This window comes from Hylobates moloch, unplaced genomic scaffold (assembly GCF_009828535.3).
Source record: "Hylobates moloch isolate HMO894 unplaced genomic scaffold, HMol_V3 SCAFFOLD_11, whole genome shotgun sequence".
Taxonomy (NCBI): Eukaryota; Metazoa; Chordata; class Mammalia; order Primates; family Hylobatidae; genus Hylobates; species Hylobates moloch.
The window spans coordinates 87,471,433-87,497,306 of record NW_026652286.1 but is presented as its reverse complement, the minus strand read 5'-3'; the positions used below and the strand labels follow the sequence as shown (position 1 = coordinate 87,497,306).

General features: G+C 37.5%; 1 long non-coding RNA gene across 1 annotated transcript in view; it reads right to left on the bottom strand.

The window, feature by feature from the left end:
- Nucleotides 1-12,944: 12,944 nt before the first annotated feature.
- The window catches only part of LOC116476495 (uncharacterized), a 17,080-nt gene continuing 4,150 nt past the window's right edge, over nt 12,945-25,874 (bottom strand). Inside the window, exon 3 of the long non-coding RNA XR_004250220.1 lies at nt 12,945-13,029. This is a non-coding gene — a long non-coding RNA (uncharacterized LOC116476495). The remainder of the gene's footprint in view (nt 13,030-25,874) is intronic.

The following is a 25,874-nucleotide window of genomic DNA, read 5'->3' as shown; positions in this document are numbered from 1 at the left end:
AAAAGGCATCTTAAATTTAATAACTGAAACTTTGCCAAACTCCCACAGTCCTTCCTGTCTTGGTCAATGGCAGCTCTGTTCATCTAGTTGTTCTAGCCTCAAACCTCAGTCATTCTTGATTCACATCTCATGCCCAATCCATCTGTAAGTCTCTGAGGATCTATTTTCAGAATAGATCCTGAACCTGACTGCCCTTTACCACCTCCTCTTTTATTACCCTGGACCAAGCTATCATCATTTTTCACATGGACTATTTATATTTGCTCAATGATCTCCCTGATTCCACCCTTGCTCTCCTACTCTCTGTTATTGATAGTGATAAAGGAATCACTAAGTAGTGATTACTTTTAAATATAAGGCAATTTAGGTGGTTTTGCAATTTAAAATCCTCCAATGGCTTCCATCTAACTCAAAATGAAAACCAAATCATTGTAGTGACCTGCAGACCGCTGCATGAACTGACAGTGCACTGCCTCTAACTCATCTCCAGGAAGCCTCTTCCTCCCTCATTTGGCTTCAGCCATACTGGCTTCCTTTCTGTTCCTTGTATGTGACAAACACACTCCTGTCTCAGGGACTTCATCTTTGTTCTATCTGCCTAGGAAGTTCTTCCCTGAAATAGCCACATGGTTCTTTTCCTTACTTCCCTCAGAGCTTCCTTCAGATGCTATTGTTCTTGTAACAAATTAACACAAATATAGTGTCTTAAAACAGCACAAATTTATTATCTCACAGTTCTGTAGGCCAGAAGTCTAGAGGTCAAAATGTCAGCAGGGCTATTGCCTTGTCTTTTCCATGTTCTAGAGGCTGCCCATATTTCTTGGCTCCAGGCCCCATTCTCCATCTTCAAAGCCATCATCATGGCATCATCAAATCTCTTTCTTTCTCTGCTTTCATCCTCACATTGCCTTCTCTGACTCTATCCCCCCTGCCATCTTGTAAAGACCCTCACGATTAGGTACGGTCTGCCTGGATAATTTAGGATGATCTCCCCATCTCATGATCATGTGACCAAGATTTGGTCACTGATTCAAAGTCCCTTTTGCCAAGTAAGGTCACATATTTGCAGGTTCCAGGGATTAGGACATGGACATTTTGGGGGGCCATTATTCAGCTTACCACAGTGACTGTTGTAGCAGACTTTCCCAACTGAAATATTTGAGCTTTTACATCTCATCCTCCCACCAGAAAGCCCTAGCCTCCTTTTCTGCTTTAATTTTCCCTAATGGCACTTAGCAGCTAAAAATTTGTCTGTCCAGCCCATTAAAAATGAGGGTAGGTAGGTTTTGTCACTTTTGTTTACTGATACATCACTGAACTAATATATCTGTGTATAGATATATTCAGTGTCTAAAGGAATACTAGGACACATTAGGAATTCAATAAATGTCTGTTGAATTAGTGTAAAAGATATCTCATAAACAATAACATGGTGGAATGAGACTCACCACTGGAATCAACCAACAAACGGTGTATTGTAGAAGATAGTACAACCGTTTGCCAATATTTTGTTCTCTCCTTTTTGGCACATAGAAGGCTGCATGTTCTGCTCCTTTACAGTTGGCTGGGACCACATAACTAATTCTGGCCATTGAACTGTGACCATAAGTAATGTCTATCAAGTTTGATATGAGGCAATAAAAAGCCCACGCATGCTTCTTCAGTCTCTATCCCCTGCTGAAGCAACTAGGGAGTGGTCATTTCAGATAGTGTAAATACAGAATGGCAGGACCTTTGACAGCCTGAGTCCCTGAGTGACTAAGCAAAACAGGACCTTCACTCCACACCTGCCCCCACAACCAGAGTAGGACATAAAATGCCATCAAGAAATCAACTTTTGTTGTATTAAGGCACTGAAACATTGAATCATTTGTTAACAAAACATAACTAGTTTACTCTGATTAATACAGACTTCCATACCGAAAGTTGGGAGTCTGTGTAAAAAGCAACCCAATATGTGGCACTGACTTCACAGTTAGATGGCCATTGGCAAGACAACTAATATCAGAGGCTACAAAGGTTGTGATTCATGTTTTATTGTGACCAAATATTTAGTAAAACTGTCACCTATGTAACTTGGGAAGTAGATCATATTTAAGTGAAGCTGGCACTCAAGGGGAAACCATAATGTTGGAGTGTTTGTTTCGTGATGTTTGTCATGTTTGGCTAGATACTATCAGAAATAAGCCCAGGGAAGAATTTCCCAGTTTGAAAGCAGAAATGAAAGGAAATGGGGAAATTTAAGAATTAGAACTTTGCAGGACTGAAAAGCCAATTGCTTCTGGACACCAAATAGTAAAACTTAAGAGTCAAAAAGCAATTTTAGGATAGATGCCAATAAAATCTTTCAACAAATTATATTACCTAAAGGCAAGGATCAAATTAAGGATATATTGCTCAGTAAATCTTTTTCAATTGTATAAAACTACTCATGGCAGATATTAAGGGTAAAACTTGTCCGCAGACATGTGATAGCCTGGAGGAAGAGAACTGGGAGAGCAAAAATGGAAAGAAACAGACCAGATATGATAAATTTGTCTCAAAAGAAACTGTGAGATCTTTCACTTCTCTTTCCTTCCCTTATTGAAGAGTTTGATTCTAACGCCTTTAGGTAGGCAGAGCAAGATGGACCTCTGTACCTGATGCAGAGGTGGAGGGAGCCTCAGTAGTGCAGTGGAAGGCATTGAACTGAGCTAAGAGAGCACCTGTCTAGGAGTGTCGCTTGGGTCTGAGCCCGGGTGGGTGAGAAGAGTGTCCTCTTGGAGGAGGGCAGGGAGCAACTTGACGAGTGCTCAGAGCCTGAGGAGGGAGAGGAGAGAGTCTACATGGAGGGTGGCCAGGCATGGGTATCAGAGGACATTCATGTGGGAGACACAGATGGGGTGGGTGGGGAATCAGGCACAGGGTGGCAAAGCTTGAGCAGGGTGAAGAAGACATCCAAGTAGAAGGAGGTTTATGGTGAGTTTCAAAGCCTGAGCAGAGCGGAAAGGGCATTCCCACAGAGGTGATGGTCAGTGTGAGTGTTAGACACAAAGAGGGTGTTCACATGAAGAAGGAATGGTAGCAATGAATGGCTGGCCATGTACTGGGGATTGATGAAATAAGGATAATGAGAGATAGTTTTGTCATGGTCAGAGAAAGGCATTACAAAAATGAAAAGGGAGAATACCAGAATGAGCCCTGTGGTGCATCTTTGCAAACTTTTGGAGATTATATAGGTACAGTTGGCCCTCCTTTTCTGTGGGCTTCACATCAGCAGGTAGATACGGGAGGCCAACTGTACGAATTTTCCATCCACAATTGCTTGAATCTGCAGGTGCAGAACCTGCAGATAGAGTGCTGACCCCATTTTATATAAGGGATTTGAACATCTATGGATTTTGGTATCTGTGATGGGTCCTGGAATCAGTTCCCTGCTGATACAGAGGGCTGACTGTATACATTATATACATATACATAAATAAATGTGTGTGTATATATGCATAATGGATTAGATATATGTGAATGAATTTAGATGTAAATATATATGCATACATACATATATTCCCTAACTCTCCCCTGATAGAGCCTAGGAACAATAACACAAATAGCAATGCACATACCAGGTGCCTAGATCATGGCTTCTAAATATGTATGCTCTACTAAAAGGAACCAGGACTCTTTGGAGAAATGGTAGATTCCAGTGCTGAAGCAAGAAAAGTACAAGATGAATTTGGAATGTCTTGTCCTAGAAAACAAGGAATAGCTCAAAGAATGATAAAGATGTGTCAAACGAACATAGAAGCCTACCTGAAGGGGCACTCACTGGTGAAATCTAGCACAATTTTATTATCAAAATAAACAACGATGGCAACAAATTATAATCCATTGCATAAAATGGAAACCATATGTATTCCTGACACAGATTAATCAATGAATAAATTGAAAGTTTGATAATGGATATATACGTAGTTCCAAAGTAACTTCCCACAGCACTTTAATTAAATACAAATGGAAAAAGAATGACTTTGTTGTGGAGAAGCATGGCAGATACCATCTCATTCAAGTAACCAAAGTGAAAAAATTGGAATCTGTGTCATCTAATGGCATGTGACAAGAACAACACAGGATCGCTTATGTGATATTCCTGCCAAAATGTACAACTTGAATCTAATAAAGGGGAAACATGAAACAAATGCAAATTGAAAAACAGTAAAAAGTAACTGGTCTGTAGTCTTCAAAAGTGTCAAGCTAACTAAAATCAAGGAAAGATTGAGAATTGGGCCAGAGTGAGGGACACTGGGAAGACAAGACAGTGAAAAGCAACTCATGATTCCAAATTGGATTCTTTTGCTGTAAACAACACTTTTGAGACATCTGGCAAAATTTGAGTGTGTCTGAAGATTAAATGATAGAGATGCATCAATGTTAATTTCTTGATTTTGCAGGTTGTGTTTTGGTTTATAGGATAAAGTCCTTATTAGTAAGAACTGCACGTACTAGGGGACAAAGGAGCAACACATAGGCAATTTACTCCCAAACATCTCGGGAAAAATAAACTGCTTTGTACCATACCTGCAACTTTTCTGTAAGTTTAAAACTGTTTCAAAACAAAATATTAATAAAAAAGAAAGAAAATGAAAAACCATTTGTAAGTATGGCACGTAAAGATGAGTTGATCAAAAAGAAAGATGCTTAGTGAAATAAGCCAGGCACAGAAAGACAAATACCACATGACCTCACTCACATGTGGCATCTAATAAAGGTGATCTCACGAAAGTAGAGAGTAGAATGATGGTGACCAAGGGCTGGGGAGAATTGGGGCAATGTTGGTCAAAGGCCACTAAATTCAGTTAAACAGAAGGAATACAGGCAAGCAATCTATTGTACAGCCTGACAACTGTACTTAATAATATATTATATTCTTGAAAAATGCTAAGAGAGTGGCTATAAATTTTTTCGCACCACAAAAATGATGAGTATGTGAGGTGATATGGTTTGGCGCTGTGTCCTCACCCAACTCTCATCTCAAATTGTAATTCTCATGTGTTGAGGGAAGGACCTGGTGGCAGGTGATTTGTTTCTCCGCATGGTTCTCATAATAGTGAATGAGTTTTCATGGGATCTGATGGTTTTAAAGTGTTTGGCAGTTCCCCCCTTGCCCTGTCTCTCTCCTGCCACTGTGTAAGATGTATCTTGCTTCCCCTTCACCTTTAGCTATGATTGTAAGTTTCCTGAGGCTTCCCCAGCCATGCAAAACTGTGAGTCAATTAAACCTCTTTTCTTTATAAATTACACACCCTCAGATCATTCTTTATAGCAATGTAAAAATGGACTAATACATGAGGTAATGCATATGTCAGTTGTGTAATCAAGTGACATGTATCACTTCTGTGCAGGCAATGAAAAGTCCAAATACTCTTCTCCAATATCTGTTTCCCTGCTGTGGTGATTGAAGAAGTCATGTATTCCAGGTGCTATAGCTATGAGATGGCAGGTTCTCTATCAGCCTGGGTCGTGAGTGTTACCAGGGAGTCAGACACCTAATTGAACATAAAAATTAAGTAAGCAGATTTTAAAACCCCTTTTTTAAATTGAGCCACTAAGTTTGTGGTTGTTCGTTACTGTAGTATAATCTATCCTATAGAGGCACTCAACTCAAAGACAGGAAACTGGATAGAGGGAAGGTAGAAGACATGAGTATCTGATTAGACATCAAAGAAGAGGTATAAGAGTGACATTTTGTGAGACACTACTACAAATTAGCTGAAGAGATAGGGGACATGGATTTCTGCTGTCAATAACACACTAACATGGCAACAAGACATAGAAATTTTTGCTTTCTTTAGGCTTAGGGCCATGTAAAAGGAAGGTGTTCTTTGTGGGTTTTTTTTCTTTTTTGGTTTTGGTTTGTTTGTTTGTTTTTGAGATGGAGTCTTACTCTATTGCCCAGGCTGGAGTACAGTGGCTCAATCTTGGCTCACTGCAACCTCCACCTTCCAGGTTCAAGTGATTATCCTGCCTCAAGCTCCTGAGGAGCTGGGACTACAGGCGCGGGCCACGAAGCCTGGCTAATTTTTTGTATTTTTAGTAGAGACAGGGTTTCACCGTGTTAGCCAGGATGGTCTCGATCTCCTGACCTCATGATCCGCCCACCTCAGCCTCCCAAAGTGTTGGGATTACAGGCATGAGTCACCATGCCCAGCCCAGGTGTTCCCTTTTGATTCCTAGTCCTTTAAATGCTTGAATTCTTAGCTCCTGAAGTAGACTCCTACTAATTCTTGGTTCTTTGAATTTATGTTTTCTCACGCACCTCTGGTTTTGTAACAATCCTTGAATGATTTATCTCTCTGGATTTGACATACTGGGTTTCTTATAATACTTGACTCCTACGAGGTGTTTTAAAAGTCATTGTTTTGTTTTCTCTTCAGTGTATATGATATCCTTGACAGTAATCCTTGCTCAGCTGACAGAAATAAAGATAGTACCATGATACCCATTACCATAACTAGTTACCCTGCATAGTAGGGATGCCCCTTGATGAAGGTCAACACCTCATTACCGACAGCACAACATGACTGCCAAAAATTATGAGACAGTTTGTACCAGAAGTTCACCAAAGACAGATTCTGGTCAAACATCAACTGCCCAAGTGTTAAAGTCAACATTCAACTAAAGCCAAGCCAAAGCTAAAAACAACCATCATAAAAGGAAGTTCTGAGAGATAAAATATACTATTTTATTTACAGGTATATAAAATTTATATTTATACAAAATTTATTATGTTTTCATAATATATTTAAATGAGTATTACAATTTTATCACTAAACTTTTATAAATAAAATTGTAAACTTATTAATATGCAGGCATAATACATGTTTAGGAGAGTCAGCTAGCTGTTCCACGGTCCCTACACACTACATTTGTAAGATTATATAACATTAAAATTGGTAAAAGAGTAAGAAATTTGGAGACACCTAATTTTTCTCGTTTTCTTCTTCTACTCTAGTATACTTTTTCATATCTAGTTTTTCTACCTTATTTTTGAGTTTTCCCTTCTCATGGAATTTAGAAGTCACAGTTGACATTCTGAATTCATACTTACAAGAGGTAAAAAAAATTCCCCCAAGAAATTTTTCTTGAAAGAACCATAGCTTACCTGGAATTACATTTAATATAAAATTTAAATATTGCTCTTGCTATGGTTTGAATACAGTTTGCTTGGCTCTGTCAAGACTCATGTTGAAATTTGATCCCCAGTATTGGAGGTGGGCCTGGCAGGAGGTGTTTGTATCATGAGGCCAGATTCTTCATTAATGGCTTGATACATTTTTGCAGCAGCGAATAAGTTCTCACTCAGTTCCTGTAAGAACTGTTTGTTGAAAAAGAACCTGGCATCTCCTCTGCTTTCTTGCTTTTCAATCTAGCCATGTGATCTGCATAAGCAAGCTCTCTTTTGCCTTCCACCCTGAGTGGAAGGAGTCTGAAACCCTCCCCCAAAATAGACACTGGTGCCATGCTTCTTGTACAGCCTGCAGAACTGTGAGCCAAATAAACCTCATTTCTTTATAAATTACCCAGCCTCAGGTATTCCTTTATAGCAACACAAACAGACTAAGACAGATCTTAAAGCTTATTTTCTCTAATATACAATTTTACAAGTATTAGAACTATGACATAATAATGTTTTTATTATTATTCTTTGCATTTTTTAAATTCTCATGAATATTTATTTGCTGAGAAAGAATAACTTTCTGAAGTTATCCAACTAACACAGTTTCTGTTAATGTTTGTATTAACTGCTAATGTATATTCTTATTTATTAACTATTTTGAAATTGTTAATTATTTTATACACAAAATGAACAGCTTTCATAGTAATTGTTCTGTTTTACAATTGTAATGATAAACGTGCCTTCGTACTTACAATAGTGTGAGAATTGTTTTTATTTCTTTTTTCCTGAGATAGCATCTCGCTTTGTCACCCAAGCTGGAGTGCAGTGGTGCAAACACTGCAGCCTCAACCTCCTGGGCTCAAGAGATCTTCCCACTTTAGGCTCCTGAGTAGCAGGGATTACAGGTGCATGCCACTATGCCTGGCTAATTTTTGTATTTTCTGTAGAGACTGGATTTCACCATGCTGCCCAGGCTGGTCTCAAACTCCTGAGCTCAAGTAACCCACCTGCCGCAGCCTCCCAAAGTGCTGGAATGAAAGGCATGAGCCACCACGCCCAGCCAAGAATTTTCATATATAAAATACATAAAGAGATTTCGCACTCTAAGTAACATCCAGAATGCTCACTTATTTTTAAAAGTATCAACAATAAATCTGAATAGCATGTAATGTTTGTATTCCTTATGTTGTTAAACTGGTTAGATATTATAGTAAACCATAGGATGATGTTGTTACTGACTACGAGTTCAAAGGTGTCAGAGGTTATGTTTAAGGATGTATCTATGCCACTCTGACCTTCAAAGGCTAAGACGGAAAAATTCACATCTGAGTAACAGACGTTTTGGCCAAATTCTCAGGGTGAAGCCATACTTTGGTGTATCTCTAATTTGTACAAAAGACACTTTGAAGAAAAAGTCTCTGATACCTGGAATTGAGAAGAAAGTGAACACCAAAGACCACATTCACACCAGGAACAATTTAATAAGGAAAGACATCCTACTGCCTTGAGTAAATCAGCTCATGTATATGGGATTGAGCTGGGTTAACAAAGGACCCCAAGAGCAATGAGAGAGCAGAATCCATAGACATAAAGAAAGAATAGAGAAACACACCTTTTCCTAGCTTTGGTAAAAAATATACATATATATGCATATATAAATACACACATATATACATATATGTGTAAATCTACATATGTGTGTATATATATACACGTACACACATATATATACTTATATATACACACGTATGTATATATACACATATATCTATATATATACACACACATATACATAATATATATATATATACTCACTACAGAAAGTTTATTTAATACATTTAACCATAAAACAGAATAGAAAGGAGTGGAAAATAGATAAGGCGGCAAAGGACTGGAATCTCTTCCCACTTCCGCTATTTATTGACTGTTCCACATTAACCAAGACACACAATCCATATAAGCCTGAGTTTTCCCATCTATAAAAAGTAGGTAATGGCACCTACATTATTAAACTCAAAAAGTACATGCAAGTTTTGTAAATTCTAAAGCAGTACATAAAATAGATTTTAGGCATTTTTCTCAAGTAAATTTATTTTAAAAACCTATTCTATTCTGACCATTTCCTTACCTATCCAGTTTGCTTGATACTGTTTTGCTCATGCTTATGTGTCATATTATAAAAACCAATATTAATAAGTACTATCATAATTTCCATTTTATATTTAAATAAACTGAGACACAGAGCTAAGATTACATGCAACATAACATGCATAATTTACTGAGAACTTACAAAGCTGAATCTAGGCCTTGGTGCACAATTACTTTGCTAAGTTAATGTCTCTGGTGCAAAAACATCAATCCTTGCCTGATAATTCCCTGAACTCATTGTTGAATCTTTTCATTCCATTAATATAAGTTGCCAAGATTAAAAAAAAAAAAAAACAGTTTGGTTAAATAGTAGAAAATGAAGCCTGTTGCCTAAAATATTTTTGTTTAAGTTGCTTGAATATTTATTGCAAAACCAGGGCTACCCCTAAGACAAAAGAGTTAATCCATTTGCATGCCTCAAAAGGTGCCAAAACTCAGTCCTAACAGCCCCAAATAAAAGCAGCCACATTGGGTTCAAAGTGAGCTGACTTACTTGACTCAACAAAAGAAGCCTGTTGGAATTGGTCAAACCCACATAAACATCAGAGATAACACTCACTACCCCAGAGCTATGCTTGGGACCAACTGGGATGGTTGCATTCAAGAATTCACTGCAGAGTGACATTAGCAAGATGGCAGAATAAGAGCTTTCTACCATCATCCCCCTACAGAAACATCCATTTTGACCAATACCCACAAACAAAAATACCATCATGGAAGTACGAGAGTCCAGTACAGAAGTTCTAGTACAGTGGTAGGGAAAAAAAAATCCAAGAATAAAGGCATTGAAGAAAGTAAGAACAATTTCACTTTACCTGTGTCACCCCTTCCCAAGGAAGCACAGTTCAGTGCCAAAAAGAGACCCTGTTGGGTCACCCAAGTTGGAAAGTGAGAGGGGCATGAGTGAGCACTCAGCTTTCCCAACCATGTGGGGTGCCTCCCAAGAGGCCCACTTCTTTCTCATTTCACCCAGCATGCTGATGTGATCTGCATAGCTGAGTGGTTGGGAGAAGCTGGGAGCAAGGAAGAAAGGCCACAGACCTTGCTAACCACTCCATGGACTCCATCAGAGAGCCTGTGAGCTGCTTGGGCCCAGGCTTTATCTGCAGAACAACAACAACTGGCCCAGGAGCAGTCCAAATGCACTGAGTCCCTCCCCAAATGCTGACTTCCTGCACAACCTCATGGACAACAAGTGCTGTGGAATTGGGAGAAGGTATACAAACTTCACCATTTCAGAGTGCCATCCTAGAGAAAACAAATGAGAGACTTTCATCACCCAGCCTGGCTTTGCAGGATTGAGAGAAGGCACACAATCTTAGAATTCCCACCAAGAGGGACCAAGAGGTATGAAGTGGGCATGTCCACAGAAAAAATCTGAGAGAGTCTCAAAATCCCTAGTTAGGCTGACTGGTAAAGATCTTTCTTTTCCAAAGCCAGTCAGTAAAGACTGTAGGAGGTGACCGCTTCTGCAAAAGTGAAGACAGCAACACTGGACTTCAGGGTACACAAAAATTCAAGAAAACAGGACATCATCAATGGAACCCCAAAATATTCTAGTAAGTGACCCCAAAGAAATTATGATCTATTAATTGCCTGACAAAGAATGAAAAATAATTGTTTTAAGACATCTCGGTGAACTACAAGAGAACACAGACAACTCAACAAATTTAGAAACACAACACTTATGAGCAAAACAAGAAGTTTGATAGACTTAGAAATCATAGAAAGAACCAAATAGAAATTCTGGAGCTGAAGAATATAATGAATGAAATAGAAAAATGCAATAGAGGGAGTCAATGGTAGACTTGGTCAAGCAAAAGAAAGAATCTGTGAATTTGAAGACAAATCATTTGAAATCGTCCAGTTACAGGAGAAAAAAATAAAAAGGAGTGAAGAAAGTCTATGGGATTTATAGGACACCACCAAGAGAGCTCACATTAGCGTTACAGTGCTCTCAGCAAAAGAAGAGAAAAAGGAGAAGAAAGCTAATTTAAAGTAATAATGGCTGAAAACTCCACAAATCTGGAGAGGATATGGACATACAGGTATATGAAGACTGAAGTCTTCAAATAGTTTCAACCCAAAGAAGACTTCACAAGGACACATTGTAATCAAACTGTCAAAAATCAAAGACAAAGCATTTTGAAAGCAGCAAGAGAAGAGAAGCTCATCAAATACATGAGAATTCCCCATAACCGTATCAGCAGATACATCAGCAGAAACAATGCAAGCCAGGACACAGTAGGATGACATATTTAAAGTGTTGAAAGAAAAAACAGAAACCTGCCAACCCATAATACTGTACTCAGAAAATCTGTCCTACAGAAAAATGAGGAAGAGATAAGGACTTTCCCAAACAAAAGCTGAAGAAGTTCATTTCTTCTTCAAGAAATGAAGGAACAAACAAGGAATAGATATATTTGTATGAGACAAAATAGACTTTAAGTTAAAAACTATCACAAGTGACAACATCATTATTTGATGATTAAAGAGTCACCCATCAAAAGGATATTATAATTCTAAATACATATGCACCCAATATCAGAAAGGCTAAATATATCAAGCAAATATTATCAGCTCTGAAGGGAGAAATAGACAGCAATATAATTATAGAAGTGGACTTTAATACCTTACTTTTGACAACGGATAGCTCATCAAGACAGAAAATTGATAAGGAAATACCACACTTCAACTACTCTTTAGACCAAATGGACCTAACAGGATATGCAAAACATTTGATTCAACAGCAGCAGAATGCACATTCTTTTTAATCACACATGGAAAAATGGAAACCCTTATACATTGTTAGTGTGAATGTAAATTGGTATAGTCATTATTTTTTTAAAAAGCATACAGAGTGCTCAAAAAATTAAAAACAGAAATACAATACGACCCAACAATCCCACTTCTGGGTATATATACAAAGGAAATGAAAACAGTTATGTCGAAGAACTTGCCTTTGCATGTCGAAGAACATGCACTTGCCTGTTCATCATATTATTATTCACAATAACCAAGATACAGAAACAATCTACTTGTCTGCCAATGGAAGGCTATATAAAGAAAATGTGATAAACACACTATAGTCTCCGCTTACTCCCTCTTATTCACAGCTTTACTTTCTGGGGTTTCAGTTACCCCTAGTCATCCATGGTCTAAAAATAGATGAGTAAAGTACAATAAGATATTTATATATAGAGAGAGAGAGAAAGACCACATATACCTAACTTTAATTACAGTCTATTGTTATAATTGTTCTATTTTATTCTTAGTTATTGCTCTCGATTTCTTACAGGGTCTAATTTATATATTAAACTTTATCATAGGTAATTATGTATAGGAAAAAACCTAGTATATATATATAGGGTTTGGTACTATCTGTGGTTTCTGACATCCCACTGGGGATGTTGGAACACATCCCCATGGATAAAAGAGGACTACTGTATATATAATGGAATATTATTCAGCCTTAACAAAAGAAGAAATCCTGCATTTGCAACAATGTGAATGAATCTGAAGAACATTAGGCTAAGTGAAATAATCCAGACACAAAGAGACAAATACTGAATGATCTCACTCATATATGGAATCTTAAAAAACAGAATACAATAGAAACAGAGAGTAGAAGAGTGGTTACCTACCAGTGGTCAAGGAGTAGAGGAAATAGGGGGATGCTGGTCCAAGGGTATAAACCTCCAGTTATGAGATGAGTCAGTTCTGTAGACCTAATGTACAGGATGGAGATTACAGTTAATAATAATGTTATTAAGCACTAAATTTGCTAATAGAGTAAATCTTAAGTATTCTCACCACACACACCATTAGCTTGATTGGGATGATCATTACACAATGTGTACATATATTAAAACATCACATTGTATGCCTTAAATATATACAAATTTTATTAGTCAATTAGTCTTCCTCCTTCTGAAGAAGGAGGAAGGGAGGGAGGAAGGCAGGAAGAAAAGAATGAGGGAGGGGGGGAGGGAGGGAGGGAGGGAGGGAGGAAGGAAGGAAGGAAGGAAGGAAGGAAGGAAGGAAGGAAGGAAGGAAGGAAGGAAAATAATGGCAATAAGCAGTAAAAATAATTAATAAAACAAACTATAATATGAACTGCTCAGCCCAAGCTAATTAACAGGTTGCAACCACCATTGCTAAATGTCCTGTGGCACCTGAGAAGCTATTCAGTGCCATCTGCTGGTGTGGTGCATCACTGCAGGCTGAGAGCTTGCTTTGCACCTTTATGAAACACTTTAAACTTGCCTGCTTAAATTATCTTCGAATTATAGAGTTGCTATTGTTTCTAAGTTGTTTATCTTCTACTTTCATTTTCTTGTTACTGCATTGTCATTATTGTGTCAGTAGTAAGTTGTAATGTCTTAATGTTTACAAATTCAAGAATTTTTAATAAAATAGTAAAGCACAACTTGAAGGAAGAGACCAAAAAGTAAAAATCATAAAATATTCCACTCCATAATGGGTATGCGTAGGGACTATCCCAAACATGACAAAAAGATCCTGAAGCCTTCTTCTAATATAAGCATAAGGTGGGGGGCATGAGGTGCTGGGAGGCTGGCCTAAGACTCTGAACCTTTTATGACAACATCAGGTGATAGGCACAGTGATGTTAACGTAACCCCCACTGACATAGAGGAATGGGTATGTTCATTATAGTTGAAGGTTGAAGTCACTTAGACTCATTCTCAGGAGTTAAAGACTGTTTTACTTTCCCTTTGCTCCTCCAACATGGCTGGAGCAAACAGTCTGGGATCACAGAAGGGAAAGCTCCAGGCCTGAGTTTTACATAATTGGCCTAAAGAGGGAAAACCCCAAGCCTTGGCTCAGGTATATGCCAATTGCTTTAGGTCCCAAGGAAAGAATGGACAAGAATTATGGCATTAAGGGAGCCAAAGAGAGTGGGGAGCAATTTGGTGACAACTCCAGAAACTTGCCAATCTACCCATAAAGGCTCATAGTGGTAGGACTCTGGTGGCTGAGTCTGTGTAGTTCTGAGATTTAGTATAGGAAATCACTTGGATAACATACTTAAACCATGTCCTACAATTCAGTTTTCATTTGTAATAAGAACAATACACAAAGATTTACTCTCTATTTCCCCCCATCTACAACTTGGAGCAATATAAAGTTGCGAGCCGATTAGGCGTGTCTGCCCAGCAGAGCCGAGCTTTCCCATGGTCTGAATTCAGGGGCACTGAGAAGTGGGGAGCCATGTTCTCCAATCTAATTGGTTTGTTTTTGAGACGGAGTCTCACTCTGTGGCCCCAGCTGAAGTGCAGTGGCACGATCTCGGCTCACTGCAACCTACGCCGCCCAGGCTCAAGCAATTCACATGCCTCAGCCTCCCGACTAACTACCACCAGCAAGCACCACCACGCCTGGCTAATTTTATTTTTTAGTAGAGACGGGGTTTCACCATGTTGCCCAGGGTGGTATCAAACTCCTGAGCTCAGGTGATCCGCCCGCCTCGGCCTCCCAAAGTGCTGGGATTACAGGTGTGAGTCACTGCACCCAGCCTCTCCAATCTAACTTATGTCAGTCAGCAAAAGAGCCAGTCTTTTGATCCTGAACCTTCTGACTATTTTGTTTCTCTCAGTTGGTTTAGATTCAAGAGGAGAACCCCGTCAAACCCTAGACTTGTGTCCCGGTCCACTGCTCAGTAGATGTCTGTGACCATGAGTCAGTGATTCAATCCAAGTCTCTGTTTTCTCATTCATAAAATGAGGATAACAGCACAAACTACCTCTAGAATTGTTTCGCAGGAAGACATGTTATAGCCTAAGGAACGTTCTTGCTGAGTGACTGGAACACTGTAAGTACTCAAGAAAAGTTGCTTATTATAACTAAATATTTTAAATTCATTTTTATACTTTATTGTTATAATTTTAATCTTTGCTGCAAAAATGTATTGCTCTGCTTCTTTTATAAACCCATTCTTTCAGCACTGACATCGGCTAAGGCCCCAAACCCATCTCTACCCCAATCTCTGTGGAAAGGGATTTGAGGCATTAGCTGATATTGGTGAAGATGGGTTTGGGTATTAGCTGATGTCAGTAGAAATGGGATTGGGGTATTACTGATACCAGTAGAGATGAGTTAGGGGCATTAGCTGATATCAGTGCTGAAAGAACTGGTTTAAAAGGAAAACACAGCACTAAAATTCTAGGGCAAAGATCGAAATTGGACTATTGTCAGAACATAGAAAATAAGAGAAATCCAATTGTATAAAGGAAGAAACAAGTTTTACAATGTGTGTGTGTGTGTTCTAGGAGGCAGTGCAAGAGTCAGGTAAATCAATACCTTGCAAATTGCCAGCACTCAGAGGTTGGCAGGTTATCACTTCCACAGAGAGAGGAGAGAATAAGCAGGCTTTAGAAGTATGCTTTCCAGGAACACCACAAACAGGTACAGATGGTGCCCATGTAGGGACGCTAGGCTACAGATCTAGTAGATAGAGACAGATATTTGTAACAAAGACCTGTTGGATAGGGTGCTATGGCTACTTCCCTACTATATATGATCACCCCAAATATTTCCTGCAAGGTTAAGCTGGAAGTTTTTTATATGATGTTGAGGAAAAGCAGTTAGCGCATATGAATGATGACGATGATTATAATATCTGACAATACCACCTAATATTTATTGATTCCTATGTACTAAGCTAAACAATATACATACCATATCTTGTTTTATCTTCATAACAATCTTATGACATGGATATAATTTTAACTCCCCCATTTTGCAAATGAGACAACTACACTCGGAGAAGTTAAGTGATTTGCCCACATTCTCATAGCTAGTGATTTCTAGATTTGAGATCTAAACCTGGCTTATTTGAGAGGGAGAAAAATTCTTAGATAAGATATAAGAAATTATTCTGTAAAAATACAGTGGCAGAAGGAAACCACTAATAAGAAGTGGACTTTGAAAGGTCCCAACAACAGAGAAAAAGAGAGAAAGCTTTATACTCAGAATTATAGATTGATTTAAAGCTCTTTTGTAGATTATTTTGAACAGGCTGAGAAAAGAAAACTATTCCCTGCTTTTAGAAATGCTAAGAAAAATTCCAAACACCACAGGAATAAGAGATGTGCAATGGTTATTATAATATTTTTTTTTGAGACAGAGTCTCGCTCTGTTGCCCAGGCTGGAGTGCCATGGTGAGATCTCGGCTCACTGCAAGCTCCGCCTCCCAGGTTCATGCCATTCTCCTGCCTCGGCCTCCCGAGTAGCCTGGACTACAGGTACCTGCCACCATGCCCGGCTAATTTTTTTGTATTTTTTAGTGGAGATGGGGTTTCACCGTGTGAGCCAGGATGGTTTTGATCTCCTGACCTCGTGATCCGCCCGCCTCGGCCTCCCAAAGTGCTGGGATTACATGGGTGAGCCACCGCGCCTGGCTGTGCAATAGTTATTAATATCTCCCTACTATATTCACAGAAATGGCCATGGAGTCGCCTGGGGACATGTACTTACTTTTCCTTGAGCATGTATCTAAGAGAAGCTGGAGAGTACCAAAATTACCAAACCTGCTAATTCACAACGGTACAAATAAAATATCCAGGAGATATATAATTGTGAAACTAAGTAAATTAGAAGTCATGCTAATTTTCATTACTTTCTGTTGATAGCCATAGCTTTCAAGATAAACGGTGTATAATAAAGTAAATTATTAGCCATACACCTGGTATTGGCAAAAAGTCTTGGTTCTCTGAACCATGACCAACAGCAGTACAATGAATACTTTCAAATGGATTACAAAGAAAAGTAAACCAGTATTATAAAAAGCACTGTGCTCACACACTGTAGAGAAAATAAGAATAATAATCTTTACCCTAAAAGTTGCTCTTTACACACAAAAATGTATTTGTAAAATATATTTTCTAAGACATATAGCAAATAGCAGAGCTTTTAGATTATAAGAATTTACTATGCCAAATTTATATCAGATTAAAGTATCTAAATAAAAGCAATGCATTTTTTTAGCAAAATGCAACTGATCAAAATTACCAAGATATAGAACACCTAGAAAGACTATATTTATGGAAGAAATGCTATCAGTAGTCAAAATTTACACCTAACTGAAGCCCAGAGGATTTTTTAAAAGATAAGTTCTATTGAAACTTAAAATAATAATTCTGGTGCTATTTAAACTATTCCAAACACGTTTTTAAGAGTTGGACAATGAACTGAATACAAATTCCTGCTGCCATTTACTGATTCAACTCCTTAGAAAAGACAATGTTTAAAGGAATAAATTCATAAAAGACCTGTAAAACCAAAAGGTACACCAGTGATTATGAAGGAGTCCATGAAAAAAATATACATATGGGATTGGGTTAACAGAAGAAACCATTGTCTAAAGCACATGAGAGGACTGTGAGGAAAGGTACGATGGCTCTGGAGGTACTTCAAGTTAAAGGTAAGGATGTAGGGGGTTAGAAAGACCCCTGGCAAAACATCTAGGTGAGTGGTTAAAGAAATATATTTTAATTGTCCGCATGGGTTGACCCCATAAGATGATCACATCCCATGTTCATTTGTGTCAAGAAGTAGCCAGCAGAACATCAATCTTCAGGCTAAAATTATGAATACAAGTATTGGGCAAGAAAGGACGGGCAATGTATTAGATAACTTACGGCACCCAAGAAGAAGCAGGAAACCCATACCCTCCAAAATAGGTATACCTCCTTGAAGTATGTTTATGGTTTCCATACCCCAGATCACCTGAACAGGATTGGTTCCCCAAAGAAAACCACATCCACCAAAAACAGAATAGGGAGGGTCTTATATAAAAATGAATGCACAAGCAATAAACACCCAATATTAGGCCGGGCACGGTGGCTCACGCCCGTAATCCCAGCACTTTGGGAGGCTGAGGTGGGCAGATCACGAGGTCAGGAGATCGAGACCATCCTGGCTAACATGGTGAAACCCCGTCTGTACTAAAAATACAAAAAATTAGCCGGGCGTGGTGGTGGGCGCCTGTATTCCCAGTTACTCAGGAGGCTGAGACAGAATGGCATGAATCCGGGAGGTGGAGCTTGCAGTAAGCCGAGATTGCGCCCCTGCACTCCAGCCTGGGCAACAGACAGAGTGAGACTCCATCAAAAAAAAAAAAAAACAATATTTTGGAAATTCATTACAAAAAAAAGACACTGAATTCAACAAACAGAATACTAAAAAACTAGTTAAAAGAGCAAACTGAACAATTAATTAAAATAAATCAAAGAAATAGCCTCAGAGTATTATAATGGAATATCACATGAATTAAATAAGAACAGGTTAAAAATGAAGAACTAAGAAAGTAGGTTATGCAATTAGTATAAAGACCCAATTGATAGGCCAGATAGTCCATCAATTTGAATCACTGGAAGAGTGACTAAACTAATCTGAAGACCTAGCTGAGGACTTCTCTCAGAATGCAGTGCAAAGGTATAATTAGAGAATATAAAAGGAGAATTAATAGAAAGGGAAAATTAATGCAGATATTTTGAAATCCAATAGGAGAAAACAGAGAGAATTTTTTAAGAAAAATTTAAAGGAAATAGATAATTAAAAAAAATTTAAATAGTCCAAGGAATGAAAAATGACAAGTCTTTTCAGATTGAATAGGCACAGTGAACACTGATCAAGATAAATAAAGATACCATGCCTAGGTACCTAAAAATAAAATTGTCAAAAACCAGTGTCATAGGTTGGGTTTCCAAGGCAGCAAATTCAGAATCTGAGATGTGCAAGTAGGATGTTTTCTGGAGACTGCTCTCAGGGACACTTGTGAGAAAGCAAAGGAAGCAGGACTAAGCAGAGGGAGAAGTTGAACAGAAATGCAGTTGCAGAAGTGGCCTCAGCAGATCTCACAGGGAGCTCTGAAGGTAATAGAAGGTCCTTCAGAAATACAATTACATTTTAACAAAATTATTGGAAAGACAAAAACTATAATGTCAGAAAGCAGATTATTTGTTGCAAGGGAGGGAACTGACTACAAGGGAGATAAGGGAACATTTTAGGGATTATGGGAATTGTCCTATATTAGAATTATATACATTTGTCAAAATGCATTTAATAATATACATTAATTTATATTATATGTAAATTGCACCTAAAGTTTATTCTAAAAAAAATGAGTTATGAAAAATAGAAATGTAAGAACATTGGAGGATCAATCTAGGAGACTCATTATCCAATTAACAGGCATTTCAGAAGGACACAGAAATCCCAAGATGAGAGTTATGCACTTGCTTTAGAGTGGGTTACCAGATTACACCAAGATTCACATGCAGTTGTGGATAAATATACAAAGACACTGTGTATTCTTTACCCAGTTTCCCTCAATGATAACATAATACAAAAGTATAGTACACTTTTACAACTAGAATGTTAACATTGACATAATCCACCAATCTTAGTTTTATTTGTACTTACTTATGGGTATGTGTGTGTGCATGTGTATTTAGTTCTATAAAATTGTATTATATGCACTGATTTATGTATCTACCACCACAATCACTTATCTGTTTTCCATTTTAATAATTTGGTCATCTCATGAATGTTACATCAATTAAACAATATAATATGTAAACTTTTAAGATAGGCTTTTTAAAAATCAACATCATCATCTTGAGATTTATTCAAGTCCTGTGTATCAGCAGCTTGTTCCTTTTTATTGTTGAGTACTATTCCATAGTATGGATGTACCATGAAGTGTTTAATCCTTCATCCACTTAAGAACATCTACATTATTTCCTGCTTGGGTTATTACCAATAAAGCTGCATGAAAACTTTCATGTACAGGTGTTTATATAAACACAAGTTTTCATTTTTCTGAGATAATTGCCCAAGCATACAGTTGCTGGTTCATATGGTTAACTGCATGTTTTGTCTTCTAAGAAACTGCCAAACTGTTTTCCAGAGGGTACCTTTTTATATTTCCATTAGCAATATATAAGTAACCCAGTTTCTTTACATCCTCACCAGCATTTGGTATTATTTCTATTGTATTATTTCTATTTTTTAATTTTTAAATATTCTGATAGGTATGTTGGACAGAATTTAAAACAAAAACCTTATGTTCATCTCAATAGATGCAGAAAAAGCTTTTGATAAAATCCAACATGGCTTCATGATAAAAGCACTCATCAAACTAGGAATTGAAGAAACATACCTCGAAGTAATAAGAGCCATCTGTGACAAACCCACAGCCAACAACATACTAAATAGGCAAAAGCTGAGGGAAGCATTCTTCTTAAGAACTGGAACAAGACAAGGATGCCCAATCTTACCACTCCTATCAACATGATACTGGAAGTCCTAGCCAGAGCAACCAGGCAAGAGAAATATATAAAATTATCCAAATAGGAAAATAGGAAGTCAACCTCTCTTTGCTGATGACATAATTCTATATGTAGAAATCCCTAGAGACTCTGCCAGAAGGCTCTTGGAACTAATAAACGACTTCAGTAAAGTTTCAGGATACAAAATCAATGTACAAGAATCAGTAACATTTCTGGGACCGGGCGCGGTAGCTCACGCCTGTAATCCCAGCACTTTGGGAGGCTGAGGCGGGTGGATCACGAGGTCAGGAGATCGAGACCATGGTGAAACCCCGTCTCTACTAAAAATACAAAAAATTAGCGAGGCGTGGTGGCAGGCGCCTGTAGTCCCAGCTACTCAGGAGGCTGAGGCAGGAGAATGGCGTGAACCCGGGAGGCGGAGCTTGCAGCGAGCCGAGATTGCGCCACTGCGCTCCAGCCTGGGCGACAGAGCGAGACCCTGTCTCAAAAAAAAAAAAAAAAAAAAAATCAGTAACATTTCTATACACCAATAACATTCAAGCTGAGAGCCAAATAAAGAATGCAATTCTATTTATAATAGCCACAAAAAAATGAAATACCTAGGAATACATCTAACAAAGGAAGTGAAAGACCTCTACAAGAAGAACTACAAAACACTAATGAAAGAAATCATAGATGACACAAACAAATACAAAAACAGTCCATGCTCATGGATTGGAAGAATCAATATTGTTAAAATGGCCATACTGCCCAAAGCAATCTACAGATTCAATGCTATTCTTATCAAAGTACCAACATCATTTTTCACAGAATTAGAAAAATACTATTCTAAATTTTGCATGTAACCAAGAAAGAGCTGAAGTAGCCAAAGCAATTCTAAAGAAAAAGAACACAGCCAGAGCATCACATTACCCAACTTCCAACTATCATATAAGGTACAGTAACCAAAACAACATGGTACTGGTACAAAAATGAACACATAGGCCAATAGAATAAAATAGAGAACCTGGAAATAAAGGCATACTCCTACAGTCATCTGATCTTTGACAAAGTCAACAAAAAAAGGAACAGCAAAAAGACTCCCTATTTAATAAATGGTGCTGGGATAACTGGCTAGCCATATGCAGAAGAATGAAGCTTGACCCACACCTTTCACCATATACAAGAATCAAATCAACATGGATTAAGGATTTAAATGTAAGACTCCAAACTGTAAGAATCCTAGAAGAAATGGTGTAAGAAGCACCATTCTGGATATTGGCCTTGGGAAAGAATTTTTGACTGTCTCAAAAGCAATTACAACAAAAATAAAAATCAACAAGTGGGACGTAATTAAACTAAATAGCTTCTGCACAGCAAAAGAAACTGTCAACAGAGTATACAGATAACCTACAGAATGGTAGAAAATATTTTGCACTATAATCTAGCAAAGGCCCAATATCAAGAATCTGTAGGAAACTTAAACAATTTAAGAAGCAAATATATATATAACCTCATTAAAAGTCGGCAAAAAACATGAAGATGCACTTCTGTAAAGAAGACATACACGTGGCCAACAAACATGAAAAAATGCTCAACATCACTAATAATCAAAGAAATGCAAATCAAAACCACAGTGAGATATTACCTCACACCAGTCAGAGTGACTATTATTAAAAAGTCAAAAAGCGAACGATGCTGGCAAGGCTGTGGAGAAAAGGGAATGTTTATACACTTTTGGTGGGATTGTAAATTAGTTTAGCCACTGTGGAAAGCAATTTGGAGATCTCTCAAACAACTTAAAACAGAACTACCATTTGACCCAGCAATGCCATTACTAGGTATATATCTGAAAGAAAATAAATTATTCTACCAAAAAGACACATGCACTTGTATTTTCATCACAGTACTATTCACAATAGCAAAGACATGGAATCAACCCATCAATGATAGATTGGACAAAGAAAATGTGGTACATATACACTATAGAATACTATGCAACCATAAAAAAAGAATGAAATCATGTCCTTTGTAGCAACATGAATGCAGCTGGAGGCTATTACACTAAGCAACTGAACACAGGAACAGAAAACCAAATACCACATGTTCTCACTTATAAGTGGGAACTAAACCTTGGGTACTCATGGACATAAAAATGGCAACAATAGTGGGGACTACTAGAATAGGGAGGAACGGAGGGAGTAAGGGTTGAAAAACTATTGGGTACTATGCTCACTCTGGGTGATGGGATAAATCATACCCCAAACCTGAGCATCACTCAGTATACCTATGTAACAAATCTGTACATGTACCCCCTGAATCTAAAATAAAAATTGAAAATATTTAAAAATTACAAAAAATTTAAAAATAAATTAGTTGGGCATATTTGTGTAAACCTATTTCTAGGTTCTTTATTGTATCTCATTGATCTACATGTGTCTCTTTCCAACTGTCTTTCTCAATTTACTGGCTTTTGTAAGTAAAGTTTTATTGGAATAAAACCAGCCTATTTATTTACATATTGTCCATGTCTGTTTTTATATACAAAGGCAGAGTTGAGTAGTTGAGACAGAGACTGTATGTCCCATAAATCCTAAAGTATTTAATATGTCCTTTACAGAATATCCATTGGCCTCTGGTTTAAAGAACAATTGCTCCAAATAGAAACAGGAAGACATAGGGTTTTAGGAAGGAAATCTCCAGAAAGAAAATGGACTAACAGTTTAACTGATGTGTTTTGCCACATTAAGAACAGTTTCATGGTTAGAAGAATTTGTGCAAGTACATAAAAAATTAAGCAAACAACAAAAGTTAATTATTAACACCAACAAAAATGTTATTAGGAATGAAAAATAAATCATAGTATACCATGTGATTCATCTGTGAGAAACATTTATATGATCCTAGTGTGGAAGGCAGAATGATGCTCCTCTTCCCCCAAAGATGTCTATGCCCTAATCCCCAGAATCTGTAAATATGCTACCCTTTGTAGCAAAGGGGATTTGCAGATATAACTAAGAATCTTGAAATGAGAAACTATTCTTGACTATCCAGTTGAGGCTAATGTAATTTCAAGGGCTCTTCTAAGAGAGAGAGACAGAAGGCATATAGTGAGAGATGTGCAATTAAAACAGAAGCCAAATAACCAAAGAGAGATTTGAGGATGTTACATTACTGATTTTGAACATGGAGGATGGGGCCACAGCCAAGGGATACAGAAGACTTTTAGATTCTCCCGTACAGTCTCCAGAAGGAACAAGCCTTGCTAACACCTTGACTTTATCCCTATGGACTAATTTTTACTTTTGACCTAAAACTACAAAATAATAAATTTGTGTTAACTGAGCCATTAATTTGTGGTAATTTGCTAATGTAAAGCCCTATAATTGACCAAAATTGTGATCTTCCAAATGGAAGAGAAGCGGAAAGATGTGTGTGTGTGTGTGTGTGTGTGTGTGTGTGTGTACACATGGGTGGGGGATAGGGTAAGAGAAATAATTACTTATCTTCCTAAATAGTAAGCCAGTAAATAATTTCTGAAATAGAAATATCAAAACAGCTAATAAGTATATCTAAAGCAAAACTTGAGTAAGGAGAGGAAGGATGTAGGGGATTGCCAATTTTTATTATAAGATTTGTATTATAAGTTGTGTCAGATTAACATACCATTAATCTACGTTCCTATATTGTTTTCATTAAAAATATAAAATAAAAGTAACTTCAAAGGTTATTATTGTAGACTGAATATTTGTGTTGCCCCCATCTTCATATCTTGAAATCCTAATCCCCAATGTGGTGATATTAGGAAGTGAGGCTTTTGAGACATGATCAGGTCATGAGGGCAGAGCCCTCATGAATGGAATTAATGCCCTTTTTATAAAAATGAACCCCAGAGAGTTCTGCTTTTTCTTTCTCATGAAGATATGAGAGGTCAGCAATCTGTAATGCAGAAGAGGGCTTCACCAAAACCTGACCATGCTGACACCCTGATCTCAGACTTCTAGCCACCGAAGCAGTGACAGATAAATTTCTGTTGTTTATAAGCCACACAGTATATAGTGTTTTGTTACAGCAGTCCAAATTAAGACAAAAATTGGTACCAATAAGTGAAGGTGTTGCTGTAACAAACACCCAGAAATGTGGAAGTGGCTTTGGAACTGAGTAGTGAGTGGGAGCTGAAAGAGTTTTTTTGTATATGCTAGAAAAAGCCTAGATTATCATGAATGGCCATTTGAAGGCAATTCTGGTGAGATCTCAGAAAGAAAGAGGAAAGCTGTAGAGAAAGCTTCTGTCTTCTTAGACAATACAATGACCAGAATATTGGTAGAAATATGGATGGTAAAGGTCATTCTGATTATGTCTCAGATGGAATTGAGGAACATGTTATTGGAAACTAGAGAAAAGGAAATCCTTGTTATAAAGTGGCAAAGAACTTGGATAAACTGTGTTTGAGTTCTAGTGTTTTATGAGAAGTAGAACCTCTGAGCAATGAAACCAATTATTTAGCTAAACAGATTCCTAAGCAAAGTGTTGAAAGAGTGGCTTTGTTCCTCCTGATACCTTATAGAAAAATACAAGGGGAAATAAATTAATTGAATATGAAATTTAAGCAAGCAAAAAGGAACCAAAATTAAAGATTTTGAAATTCTCAGCCTGTCCACTATACAAAAACTAAGTAAGTATATTTGAGATACAACAATAAAGATGTGACAGACTGAGCACTTAGTAAGGATATTAGGCTGGGTGCAGTGGCTCATTCCTATAATCCCAATGCTTTTGGAGGCTGAGGTGGGAAGATTACATGAGACCAGGAGTTTGAGACCAGCCTGGGCAACACAGAAAGGAGAGACATAAATTTATAAGTTCAAGAATTTCATATAACCCCAAGCAGGATAAATTTGAAGAAAATTTCCTAAGCACATTATAGTCAAACTACTGAAAACTAAAGATAAAGAGAACATCTTGAAAGCAGCCAGGAAAGACTGGCATATAACATCAAAGGGGAGCATGATTTAAATGGCAGCTGACTTCTTTTTGGAATAATGGAGGCCAGAAAACAGAATAACAATATCTATGAAGTGCTTAAGGAAAACAACTATCAACACAGAATTCTATATCCAACAAAATAAATTTCAAGAATGAGGTAAAATAAAGCATTTTCTGATAAGTTAAAAGAATTTTTGTCAGTGCATTCACACTGTAAGAAACACTTTATTGTGATTCTTACTGTTATGGTTTTATATATATATTATATATATAATATTATACTTTAAGTATAC